Here is an 11,199-nt window from a genome sequence, read left to right on the forward strand (position 1 = left end):
TCAACTACTGACGTCATGCAGCAGCAGCACTGACAGCAGATGAAAGCTTTGAGTCTTTCTGTGTGTCTGTGAGATATTTTAATCATAAAATACTTTCCTACCATGAAGTTCTCAGTCAGTCTGCGACTCGCAGTATTTTACGGGGATTTTTCCACAGATGCAAAAAGGATAACGCAAAGTTTCGTTGGTCTCACAGCAGACGTGACCTCTAATCTACTGATTTGTGCTCCATGAACAGTTTTTCATGTATCCATTTTCATTCGTATCCATGTGCAAAATAAATATTTTCCACAGTTAAACCGCAACAAAATCCTGATTCAGAGATCGGAAATGTTTGTGTTGGAGTGAATCAAGTCGTACATGTTACACATGTTCACACTTAATCTGCATCATTATTGAATATATTGCTACAGTTAGGTTTATTAAATATGATGATATGGGCTGAAAAAAGGCTGCTGCTTCTTTTAAAGATGGATTTTCTTGCTTGCTTGGTGGCGTTCCCACACTTTATCTGGACAACATACTGTATGCGCTGCAGACATGATGTTAAATACAAAGTTACGATGACTGTCATGAGAAATCCTGACAATCGTGTCCGTGGAAAACCGGATTCGTTGTTTGTGACTGTTTCACATTTTGCTGCGACAGCTTCCTGTTTTGAAATATGTTTTTTTCTTATATGATTTGATTTGATTATAATTTTGGACACTAGCTGATGTTGATGATGTTTAACCCTAATTTAAATTTATAACTTAAATTTAAGTTTCCTCAAATATACATCAAGACATCAGCACCAAAGAACACCATCCACGGATCGAAGAGACACCGGCGGCAATATTCGCCGCCCCGGGAGAGCGAGCTGCGCCACCACCTCAGGTTATTACATCTGTACCTCCACATTACAGCAAGTCAAGTGTGTTAAAGTCCTAATTAGCGACAATGACAATCTCCATTTTGTGTTCACTGGTGTGAGCACCTGTAAGCTGTAACCACGGGAGCCTCTTGTAATTAGCGTCTATTTCCCCTTAAGAAAGCAACGAGCCTTGAACGCACATCCACATCCACATCCACGAGCACAAACTGAAAACCAACTTCTTCTTCTTTAAACTGCAAACAGAATTATTTTCTACTGTCGACAACAATTCTGATGCAAAAGAACCAAACACAGAAAAAAAGAAACTGCAAACATAAACAGCAGATACAATAAGTTAAATATCCAGAACACGTCAGATGTGCAGGAGCAGACGAAGACTGTTCTTCTGCCACGGAGGAGACGTACAGTGCAAGGACCAGTGCAACAAGCTGCCTGCAGATTTGCTGCCCTTCCTAGTTGGGATAAAACAGAAGTAGTGGTTTCACACGTCCATGAGTCGCAGCAGCTCTGACTCTCTGACCGAACGTGATCCGTGTTTCAGAGTAGACCGGGACATTAGTGTTGTGGGACACGCTGAGCTGACTGTTGTTGTGACGTAATGACAAATAGTTTAACAATAAACTGAACATTAATTAAAGATCATTTATCTAAAGTTCACTCCTTCTGTTTGTGTGAATATAAACAGCTGCTCGTCCTCGTGCAGCCGGACAGAAGACGAGCCCGGGGTCAGAGCGTGGGAAGGTTTTGGTTACTGATGATATGATGAATCCATTTTGATGCCAAAAGCTGTTTATTGATAACAATCATACTTGGAGTCGTTGTAAAATGTATTTGGCTGCAGCTTGTAACAGCTTAAATGTTTGCAGCATGCACAAACACTGAAGACCCAAATTTCTCACTTTATTATGTTTCCTAAAAAAGTTTCTTTAATCTCTCTTTGCTTCTGTTCTATGAACCTTTAACTTAAAGACTCTCAAACTGTGTTGAATTATTGCACTTTAGTAACAATGAAAATGGACTCAGTGGTAGCACATTCATCAATGATTAAACATCTGATAGAAACTTCTTAAGATTTATAAGAAATCCAGGCAGCGTCATCGCCATCGTGCTCAGCGAGGTTCTGCTGGATGAGGATTCGGGGGAAAATAGTGCATTGTTTATTTAAAGCCCCGCCCCCCATAGAGAGTTCCAGATTAAGTTAGTATTTCATCTGGAACGCCCCCTCGGATTTCCAAGTTGGACAGTTGGAGCAGTTATCAATCCAACACGTACGTAAACAAAGCTGTGCTCAGGTCACTGACTGGGCTCCAGTTCTGCAGATTTTAGGCACAAAAACAGGTATAACACTGAGAAACATGAATGTTTCTATCTTGATAAGAAGCAAAAATAAATTTTCAATTCAATTCAATTCAATTCAATTTTATTTATACAGCGCCAAATCACAACAAAAGTCGCCTCAAGGCGCTTCATAGATACAGAGAAAAACCCAACAATCATATGACCCCCTATGAGCAAGCACTTTGGCGACAGTGGGAAGGAAAAACTCCCTTTTAACAGGAAGAAACCTCCGGCAGAACCAGGCTCAGGGAGGGGCGGGGCCATCTGCTGCGACCGGTTGGGGTGAGAGAAGGAAGACAGGATAAAAGACATGCTGTGGAAGAGAGACAGAGGTTAATAACAGATATGATTCAATGCAGAGAGGTCTGTTAATACACAGTGAGTGAGAAAGGTGACTGGAAAGGAAAAACTCAATGCATCATGGGAATCCCCCGGCAGCCTACGTCTATTGCAGCATAACTAAGGGAGGATTCAGGGTCACCTGGTCCAGCCCTAACTATATGCTTTAGCAAAAAGGAAAGTTTTAAGCCTAATCTTAAAAGTAGAGATAGTTTCTGTCTCCCGAATCCAAACTGGAAGCTGGTTCCACAGAAGAGGGGCCTGAAAACTGAAGGCTCTGCCTCCCATTCTACTTTTAAATACTCTAGGAACAACAAGTAGGCCTGCAGTGTGAGAGCGAAGTGCTCTAATAGGGTGATATGGTACTACAAGATCATTAAGATAAGATGGGGCCTGATTATTTAAGACCTTGTATGTGAGGAGCAGGATTTTGAATTCAATTCTGGACTTAACAGGAAGCCAATGAAGGGAAGCCAAAACAGGAGAAATATGCTCTCTCCTTCTAGTCCCTGTCAGGACTCTTGCTGCAGCATTTTGGATTAGCTGAAGGCTTTTCAGTGAGTTTTTAGGACTTCCTGATAATAATGAATTACAGTCGTCCAGCCTGGAAGTAATAAATGCATGAACTAGTTTTTCAGCGTCACTCTGAGACAGGATATTTCTAATTTTAGAGATGTTGCGCAAATGGAAGAAAGCAGTCTTACATATTTGTTTAATCCTGTTAAAAATCCTGTTTTTCCTCCATTTTCCAACTTCCCACTTCTGTATCTGGAATGCAGCATTATTCCAGCCATCACTGGGTGAGAGGCGGGACACACGGGACAGACAAGCATCCACACTTATATGAACACAAACAGCCTGAGTAGAATTTCCAATTAACCAAACGACCCCACAGGAGAGGCGTGTGGACGCTAACCTGCAAGGAAGGAACGCCGCTGCTGGCACCGCCAATGTTGGAAACACCAGGGAAACTAATGCGACATTATGCAAAGACAAACGTGCCAAGAGACATTAAAGTACAACTTTATTACTGAAGATGAGATTACCCCCCCCCCCCCCAGGTTTAATCAGTGCAGGATTGTGCAGTTTATGCAAAAGAGGAGCCAGTTTCTCATCTTTTTAAAACAAATTTCCTCCATAAAGGTTGGTGGATCAAAACTTTCCTGGTAACAAAGGGGGAAATGTGGAAGTAATGAAATAGAAAGTGAAACAGCTGTGTACTGATCAGTGATGGGAATAACGGCGTTACTAACGGCGTTACTTTTTTCAGTAACGAGTAATCTAACTAATTACTATTCCTATCGTTACAACGCCGTTACAATTACTAACAAGAAAATGCGGTCCGTTACTATTTTTCAACAAACAGACGGTTGAAGCTGTGCTCAGCTTACCGCTTCTTATATCAGCTGCAGGAAGTAGCTGTAAGTAATCTGGACGCTACAGCTTTAAGCAGCTGTGCGCTCCCGTGGACGGTGATCACGATCACTTTTTGGCACAACACCTGGAGCTAAGGGGGCAAAACAATCGCATGAGTGCTGCTGTTTGACTGAGGAAGAGTAAAGTAGTCGTGGTCAATCACATGACCACTTGTGAGACAAAGCAACAAGGTGATATATACCAGTTTCTAAACTGTGCTGATAGGCCACATAAAACCAGAGTCATGATAAACAATATATACGCAGCGTTTTTCCTCAATAGTTTCGTCACGTTTACTGTCTAAGGACAGCGCAGCGAGACCTCTCTGCTTATCAGCAAAAAATTAAAAAACAAAAACAGGGGAAGTTTTAGGAGAGAGAGAGAGAGAGAGAGAGAGAGTTTTGAGATGTGAGAGATTTGCGACGTTTAGCATGTTTGGAGTGTGTAGTTAATGTGTTAGTTTTGTGTTGTGTGTCAGAACAATGAGGCGACTGCTGTCTCCAGGTAGAAACAGCAGTGATACACCTGCTGCTGTCAGACCTGCAGGTATCAGGCTGTGATGTTTCCTTTATAGTGGACAGAAATAATTTTTTTGGAGTGGCACAAATAATTTGCGTTGCATCTTATTGAATGCAGAACAGCTGATTGTTCTGTAAACAACATCCATCCATTCACTTCCGCTTATCCTTTTCAGGGTCGCGGGGGGCGCTGGAGCCTATCCCAGCTGTCATAGGGCGAGAGGCGGGGTACACCCAGGTCGCCAGTCTGTCGCAGGGCCAACACACAGGGACAGACAACCATTCGCACTCACATTCACTCGCACATTCACACCTATTTGGATTATCAATTAACCTATCCCCACAAGCTGCATGTCTTTGGATGGTGGGAGGAAGCTGGAGTACCCGGAGGGAACCCACGCGAACACGGGCGGAACATGCAAACTCCACACAGAAAGACCCGGGCCTGATGGTGGAATTGAACTCAGGACCTTCTTGCTGTGCGGCAACAGTGCTAACCACCGTGCTAACCACCGTGCCACCGTGCTGCCAAGAAGAAGTGAATTACAATAATCAATCCGGGAAGTAACAAGGCTGTGGACAAGAATGGCAGCGGCATGTGGGGTGAGAAAAGGACGGAGACGATTAATGTTGCGCAATTGAAAATATGCAGACCGAGTGACATTATTAATGTGTGAATTGAAAGATAGGGTACTGTCGAGGATGACACCCAAACCTTTCACAGAGGAAGAAATGAAGACCGGTGAGTTATCGATAGTAACAGAGAAACTGTTGGTTCTAGATAATGTTGATTTAGTGCCGACCAAGAGGAGCTCGGATTTATTACTATTGAGTTTGAGAAAATTAGAAGAGAACCATGAATTTAGTTCAGCTAAACAGAGGGTGAGGGAGGATGGGGGGAGAGCAGAATCAGGTTTAGTGGACAGATAAAGCTGGGTGTCATCGGCATAACAGTGAAAATGGATATTGTATTTACGGAAAATATGTCCAAGCGGAAGAAGGTAGATAAGGAAAAGAAGGGGCCCCAGGACAGATCCCTGGACCTCTGGGGTCCAGGGTATAATTGGCCATTTTTAACTACTTTTGATTTTCCCTCCAAATTTTACCTTTAAAAACTATTTACTTTGCCTTGTTTGGTATCATCAGCACAACCTCACGTGTCTGAATTTACGGTTATGTTTTCATTTTGACTACTGTATTAACACAATTGATCTAAAATCAGACAGAAAACATAAAATCAGAGTAGAAAGTTATATTTCAGAGAGGTTTCATTATCTGTCTCACAGAGCAAATGCATTTTTACCCACGTGTCGTCTTTACTGACTAACCATAATGCGTCACACGTGCATCAGTACCAGTGTTGGGCAAGTTACTTTGAAAAAGTAATTAATTATAGTTACTAGTTACTTCTTCAAAAAAGTAACTGAGTTAGTAACTGAGTTACAATATTCTAAAAGTAATTAATTACTTGAAAAGTAACTATTGCGTTACTTTAAAAAAACATTTAATAATAATGATAATAATAATACATTTTATTTGAAAGCACCTTTCAAAACACTCAAGGACACTGTACACAGTAGAATAAAAGCAACATAAAAGCAACATAAAAGCAACATAAAAGCAACATCATAAAAGCAAGCAGTTTACAGAATCATAAAAGCATAAGACATAAACAAATAAAATAACAGAGTGGAGAGGTTATGTGGGATAAGCTATTTTGTACAAGGGGGTTTTGAGTTTGGACTTAAAGAGTGAGAAGGAAGAGATATTTCTTAAATCAGGAGGTCGGGAATTCCAGAGTCGTGGAGCAGCTGAAAGCCCTGCTCCCCATGGTGGCAAGACGGGGGGAGGGGATAGAGAGAGAAAGAGAAGAAGAAGATCTGAGACACAGAGATGGGGCGGTGATCTTAACCAGGTCAGAGAGATATGGAGGAGAGAGATGATGAATAGCCTTAAATGTGTACAAGAGTATTTTGAAATTGATGCGATATTTGACCGGGAGCCAATGAAGCTGCTGCAGGACAGGAGTGATGTGGTGGACAGAAGGGGTCCTGGTGATGATACAGGCAGCAGAGTTCTGGACGCGTTGGAGCTTGTGGGTGGATTTTTGAGTAAGACCAAAAAGAAATGCCCATCCATTCGCTTCCGCTTATCCTTTTCAGGGCCGCGGGGGGCGCTGGAGCCTATCCCAGCTGTCATAGGGCGAAAGGCGGGGTACACCCTGGACAGGTCGCCAGTCTGTCGCAGGGCCAACACACAGAGACAGACAACCATTCGCACTCACATTCACACCTAGTGACAATTTGGATTATCCAATTAACCTATCCCCACAAGCTGCATGTCTTTGGACGGTGGTGTCTGTGAGTCTGTTTGCTTCCTCTTTGGGTTCATGTGGAGCAGAAAGAGGGCGGCAGCCTGGATCTCTGAGCCATCAGAGACTTAAACAGAGCGAGATGACAACTCGCCGTCCGTGCTGTATATTTTAAAAAGCTCCATCTGACTGAGCATTTGGCTGCAGACGGAGAAGTCTGGTGTGCCAGGCTGTGTTAACAGCAGAGGAACAACAGAACATGTCTGGTGTCTTCCACGCTTTGACCTACATCTCATGCATTTAATGGACCTGCGTTTGGGCGCACGCACACACACACACACACACACACACACACGCACACACACACACACACACACACACACACACACACACACACACACACACACACACACACACACACCCTTCCTACAGAAACAGCGGAGGCAGCAGGCAGGCCTGTGCAGAGTGAATGTCTATATTTTATTCATGCTGTGCTCCCTGCTTGTGACCACTAAGTAGTCGAGCCGTTACTTGATGTGATTCACCCATTTAAAGTCACTTTTTCCTAACAGGAGTCTGTCGCAGGTCCAGCTTTGAGTTAAAATTCACTACATTACAACAAAGATAAAGACTAAAGTGAGACAAGGTGTTGTGGTTCAGTGATACGAGGGCAGCTCGCTGCTTTACTTTCTGCTCCTTAAAAGATTTATTCCAACTCTGCGAGTCTCAGTCTCTACCTTTAGCCATCAGCTCAACTGCTAATAGAGTTCATGCTGAGATGTTTCAATCTTTTAGAATAGAATAGAATAGAATTCAACTTTATTGTCATTGCACATGCACAGGTACAGGGCAACGAAATGCAGTTTGCATCCATCCAGAAGTGCTTTAGTGATATAGATATATTACAATATATATTTGCAATAATATAGATATGTAAGTATATTACAGAAATGGGTCTATTATGGTATGTTATAATGTACACGGTATGAAGTATGTTGTGAATATTCTATAACTATAGGTATGTACAGGCTGTAGTGAGTACAAGCTATGTACAGGCTATGAACAGGATATAAATATGAAAAACTATACAGAATATGAAATAAATAACTTTACAGAAATCTGAGATATACAGTTATACAGAAATGGGAACTATGCAAGTTGTAAACAGTTGTAGGGTTAAAAATTATCGTATGTACAGAATGATTATTTACAGAGCTATACAGTAGTGCAGTTAAGATAAATCTTATAGTTCAAGTTAGTTTAGTGTTATTGAGAAATTATTCATTTCCTGTCACTTAATGTGCAAATCGTACGCTGCAGTCTGTGCTTTTATACGTTTGTGCTGCACGTAAGCTTGTTCTCACTCTCTGGCCTCAAAGCAGTTTTTCTGCAGCCTAACCGAGTTTTTAGTGCCTAAAACAGGGAAAAGGGGAAAAGTAGCCAAGCAAAACATGAACCAGGATTTTGATTTTTATGAGTCTCTTACCAGAACCGTTTGATTGCATCTCGCACATACAGTTGTGGTCAGAAGTCTGTACACATCCATCCTGAGGATGGACGTCCTGGTAAGTTTGGCCCTTTAATGATTTCTTTGAAATGTTCTTTTTCCAGGCTGGAGTGATTCGACCGCATGCATCCTTAATGACTTTAAAAACAAGATTTGGGTGCACGAGTTTGAGTTTATTTTGGACATGTGTGTAGAGACACTTCTGGATCAAAAGTGGATATGCAGGCTCAAATATAGGCCTGTTAAGTTCTCACTAGTAATCAGGAAGGACTGCAACTGGTAGTTTCTCTTTGCAGCATTAAAAGGAACAGCACTCACTGGACTGACCGACACTCAGAACAGTAGGAAGGACCAAGGACGTCAGTCAGCATCTAAGGAGGAGAGTCTGTAGATTTACATGCAAGTACAGGTTATTCCAACGTTTGCCGAGACCTGAAAGAAGACCCAAAAAACCAGGAACAACCAGGAACCACTAAGGATCAAACTTGGCATAATCTGGAAACTGGTGAAAGACCAGTGTCACGGTCCACAGTGAAGCCAGTTTGACATCACTGCATACTGGGTGAGGGTGCCGACCGAGAAAGAAGCCCCTGCTCCAAAATCGAGACCTGCACGGTCGACTGAAAGTTGCAGCTGCCCACATGAACGAGCCTAAATGGCTTCTTTAAACCCCAAAAGACTGTACCAACTGTCAAGCATGGTGGGGGTCCCAAGTCCCAATCGCAGCCTTACTGAAAACTTGTGGACTTAAAATCTGGGTCTCTGCCAGGAAACCAACTAATTTAAATGACTACGGCTTTTTCCAAGAAGAGAGATCAAATATCCAACTTTATTCACACCCGAGGCTTGTTGATGGTTACCAAAAACATCCGGTCAAGGTGCAACTTGGTAAGGGACGTTTGACTAAATATTAGTGGGGGTGCACGTGTATATTTCAGCCAGTATTTATCCTTCTGACCCTTTCTGGATGATAACCCAGTTCTTGCTCTTACGGTCATTGAAGGTTTATTCTGTACAACATTCCACCCTGGAAAAAGAAATCATTAAAATGACGCCTGTGATGAGTGGATGTGAACCTCCGACCACAACTGTAAGTGTGTGGAGACAGTATGGCAGTAAAAAACACAGAAATGCAGTATCTGTCCGTCCACCTTTGTCCTGATGCTCGGTCTGAAACCGGAGTGTAAGCAGAGATGCTCTGACCTCCCTCTCCTCAGCTTCCTCCTCCAGCTCCTCTCGGACGCCATCATCTCTTCCTCGTGTCCTGGAGTTGTCCAGAATGCCTCATCCAGGATTGCAGATGCTGATCCACTTGCTTCTGTTTGTTTGGAGGAGCAGCTGTTCTACTGTTAGTGCCCTCAGTGGCCAAGCTCCTCCCCCTTTGGAGGAACCTCACTTCTGACACTTGTACCTGCAGACTCGTTCCTTCAGGTGCTTCCCACAGCTCACGGCGATCAGTGAAGGCAGGACCATTGACTGTTAATCAACAGTATGCTTGTTAATCTCCCACTCCACTTACATTAACAAGAGCCCAAAATACCTGAACTCCTCCAGCTGAGGCGGCGACTCCCTCCCAGACCAGGCTGGTTGCTCCACCCTTTTCCAGTCTGACGTGGAGATGCTAATTCATCCACACCACCGCACGCTCGGCTGCAAACCACCCCAGTGTGAGCTGAAGGTCACCACTTGATGAGGCCAACCGGACCACATGAACTGATGTGATCTTCCACCCCGTCCAGCTCTCAGCAGGAAAGAGTCTGACACGCTGAAGCTTGCATTTAGCTATCGAGGAAGATGGCTGTTAAAAAAAGTCACTAGTCCCTAACAATGGCTCGTGTGCACTTCTTTAAGAAATGTGTGCCATCTTTCTCCACACATGTACAGTTTGCCCCACACTCAGCTTACTGGAATCTTGTTAGCCTACATTCACTCGGGCCGTCTGATTCGTCCGGGACGCTGTCGCCCTCTCAGCGTGATTTTTGCAGATTTTTAAAGATGGACAGATTGAGATCATCCTCAGCTAATAAACCAAATTCACACGAAAGATCTGCTTCCTGTAGATGTTAGATGACGTAGTGTTTATGCAGCAAACATCAGAGCCGCACTAATCGTTCTCAGTTTCAGAGTCTATACGAGCCGGTCAGCGTGGTCCACGCGAGCTGACTTCAAAACCTCATAATGGATAAGCCTCCTGTCCTTGAGCGTGTCCCTGCCTGTGAGAAGCAGTCGGAGCAGGCTGTGGGTTTTCCCCTCCACGGCTGAGGGAGGAGGAGGAGGAGGAAGAGGAGGAGGAGAGCATCGGGTTTGTTGTTCAAAGCCCGAGCTCGGCGGATGCATTATAAATGAGCAGGGTTTTGAGGCACGTCTCTTCCTCCCTCGCTCCCTCTATCTTTTTTTTACACTCTTTGTGTGTGTGTGTTTGTGTGTGCGGCTGTGTAAGTGTGTGTCTCTATGTGCATAATGGATTTTTATCCTTCGCAGAGCACAGCGGTCACAGTTTGTCTGACTCCACATGGTCTTTATTATGCCAGACGGAGAGTGTATCAGCGGAGACATACCAGGCCGGCATCTGCCCTCTGTCTCTATCTCCACACACACACACACACACACACACACACTCATGTTGACGGTAGCCTCTGTATATCGGAGGAAAGGTGCGCTCCTCTGAGACTCTCCTAATGGAACTAATCATCACATGCTGGATGCTTTTTCCTGTTTGTTAGTTCTATTTTTACCTTCCCTCACACACACACACACACACACACTGTAAGTCTGCGGTGACTTGCAGTTACTTCCAAACGTTGCTCGTGTTGCTGACCATGTGACCACCTGCTGAAGCGCTCCGTGCCAGCATGTCACTGGTTCAGTCGTCCTCTGTCTGGTGAGCCGACGCTGG

Source organism: Perissodus microlepis, chromosome 1 (assembly GCF_051167445.1).
Source record: "Perissodus microlepis isolate ML-2025 ecotype Zambia chromosome 1, ASM5116744v1, whole genome shotgun sequence".
NCBI lineage: Eukaryota > Metazoa > Chordata > Actinopteri > Cichliformes > Cichlidae > Perissodus > Perissodus microlepis.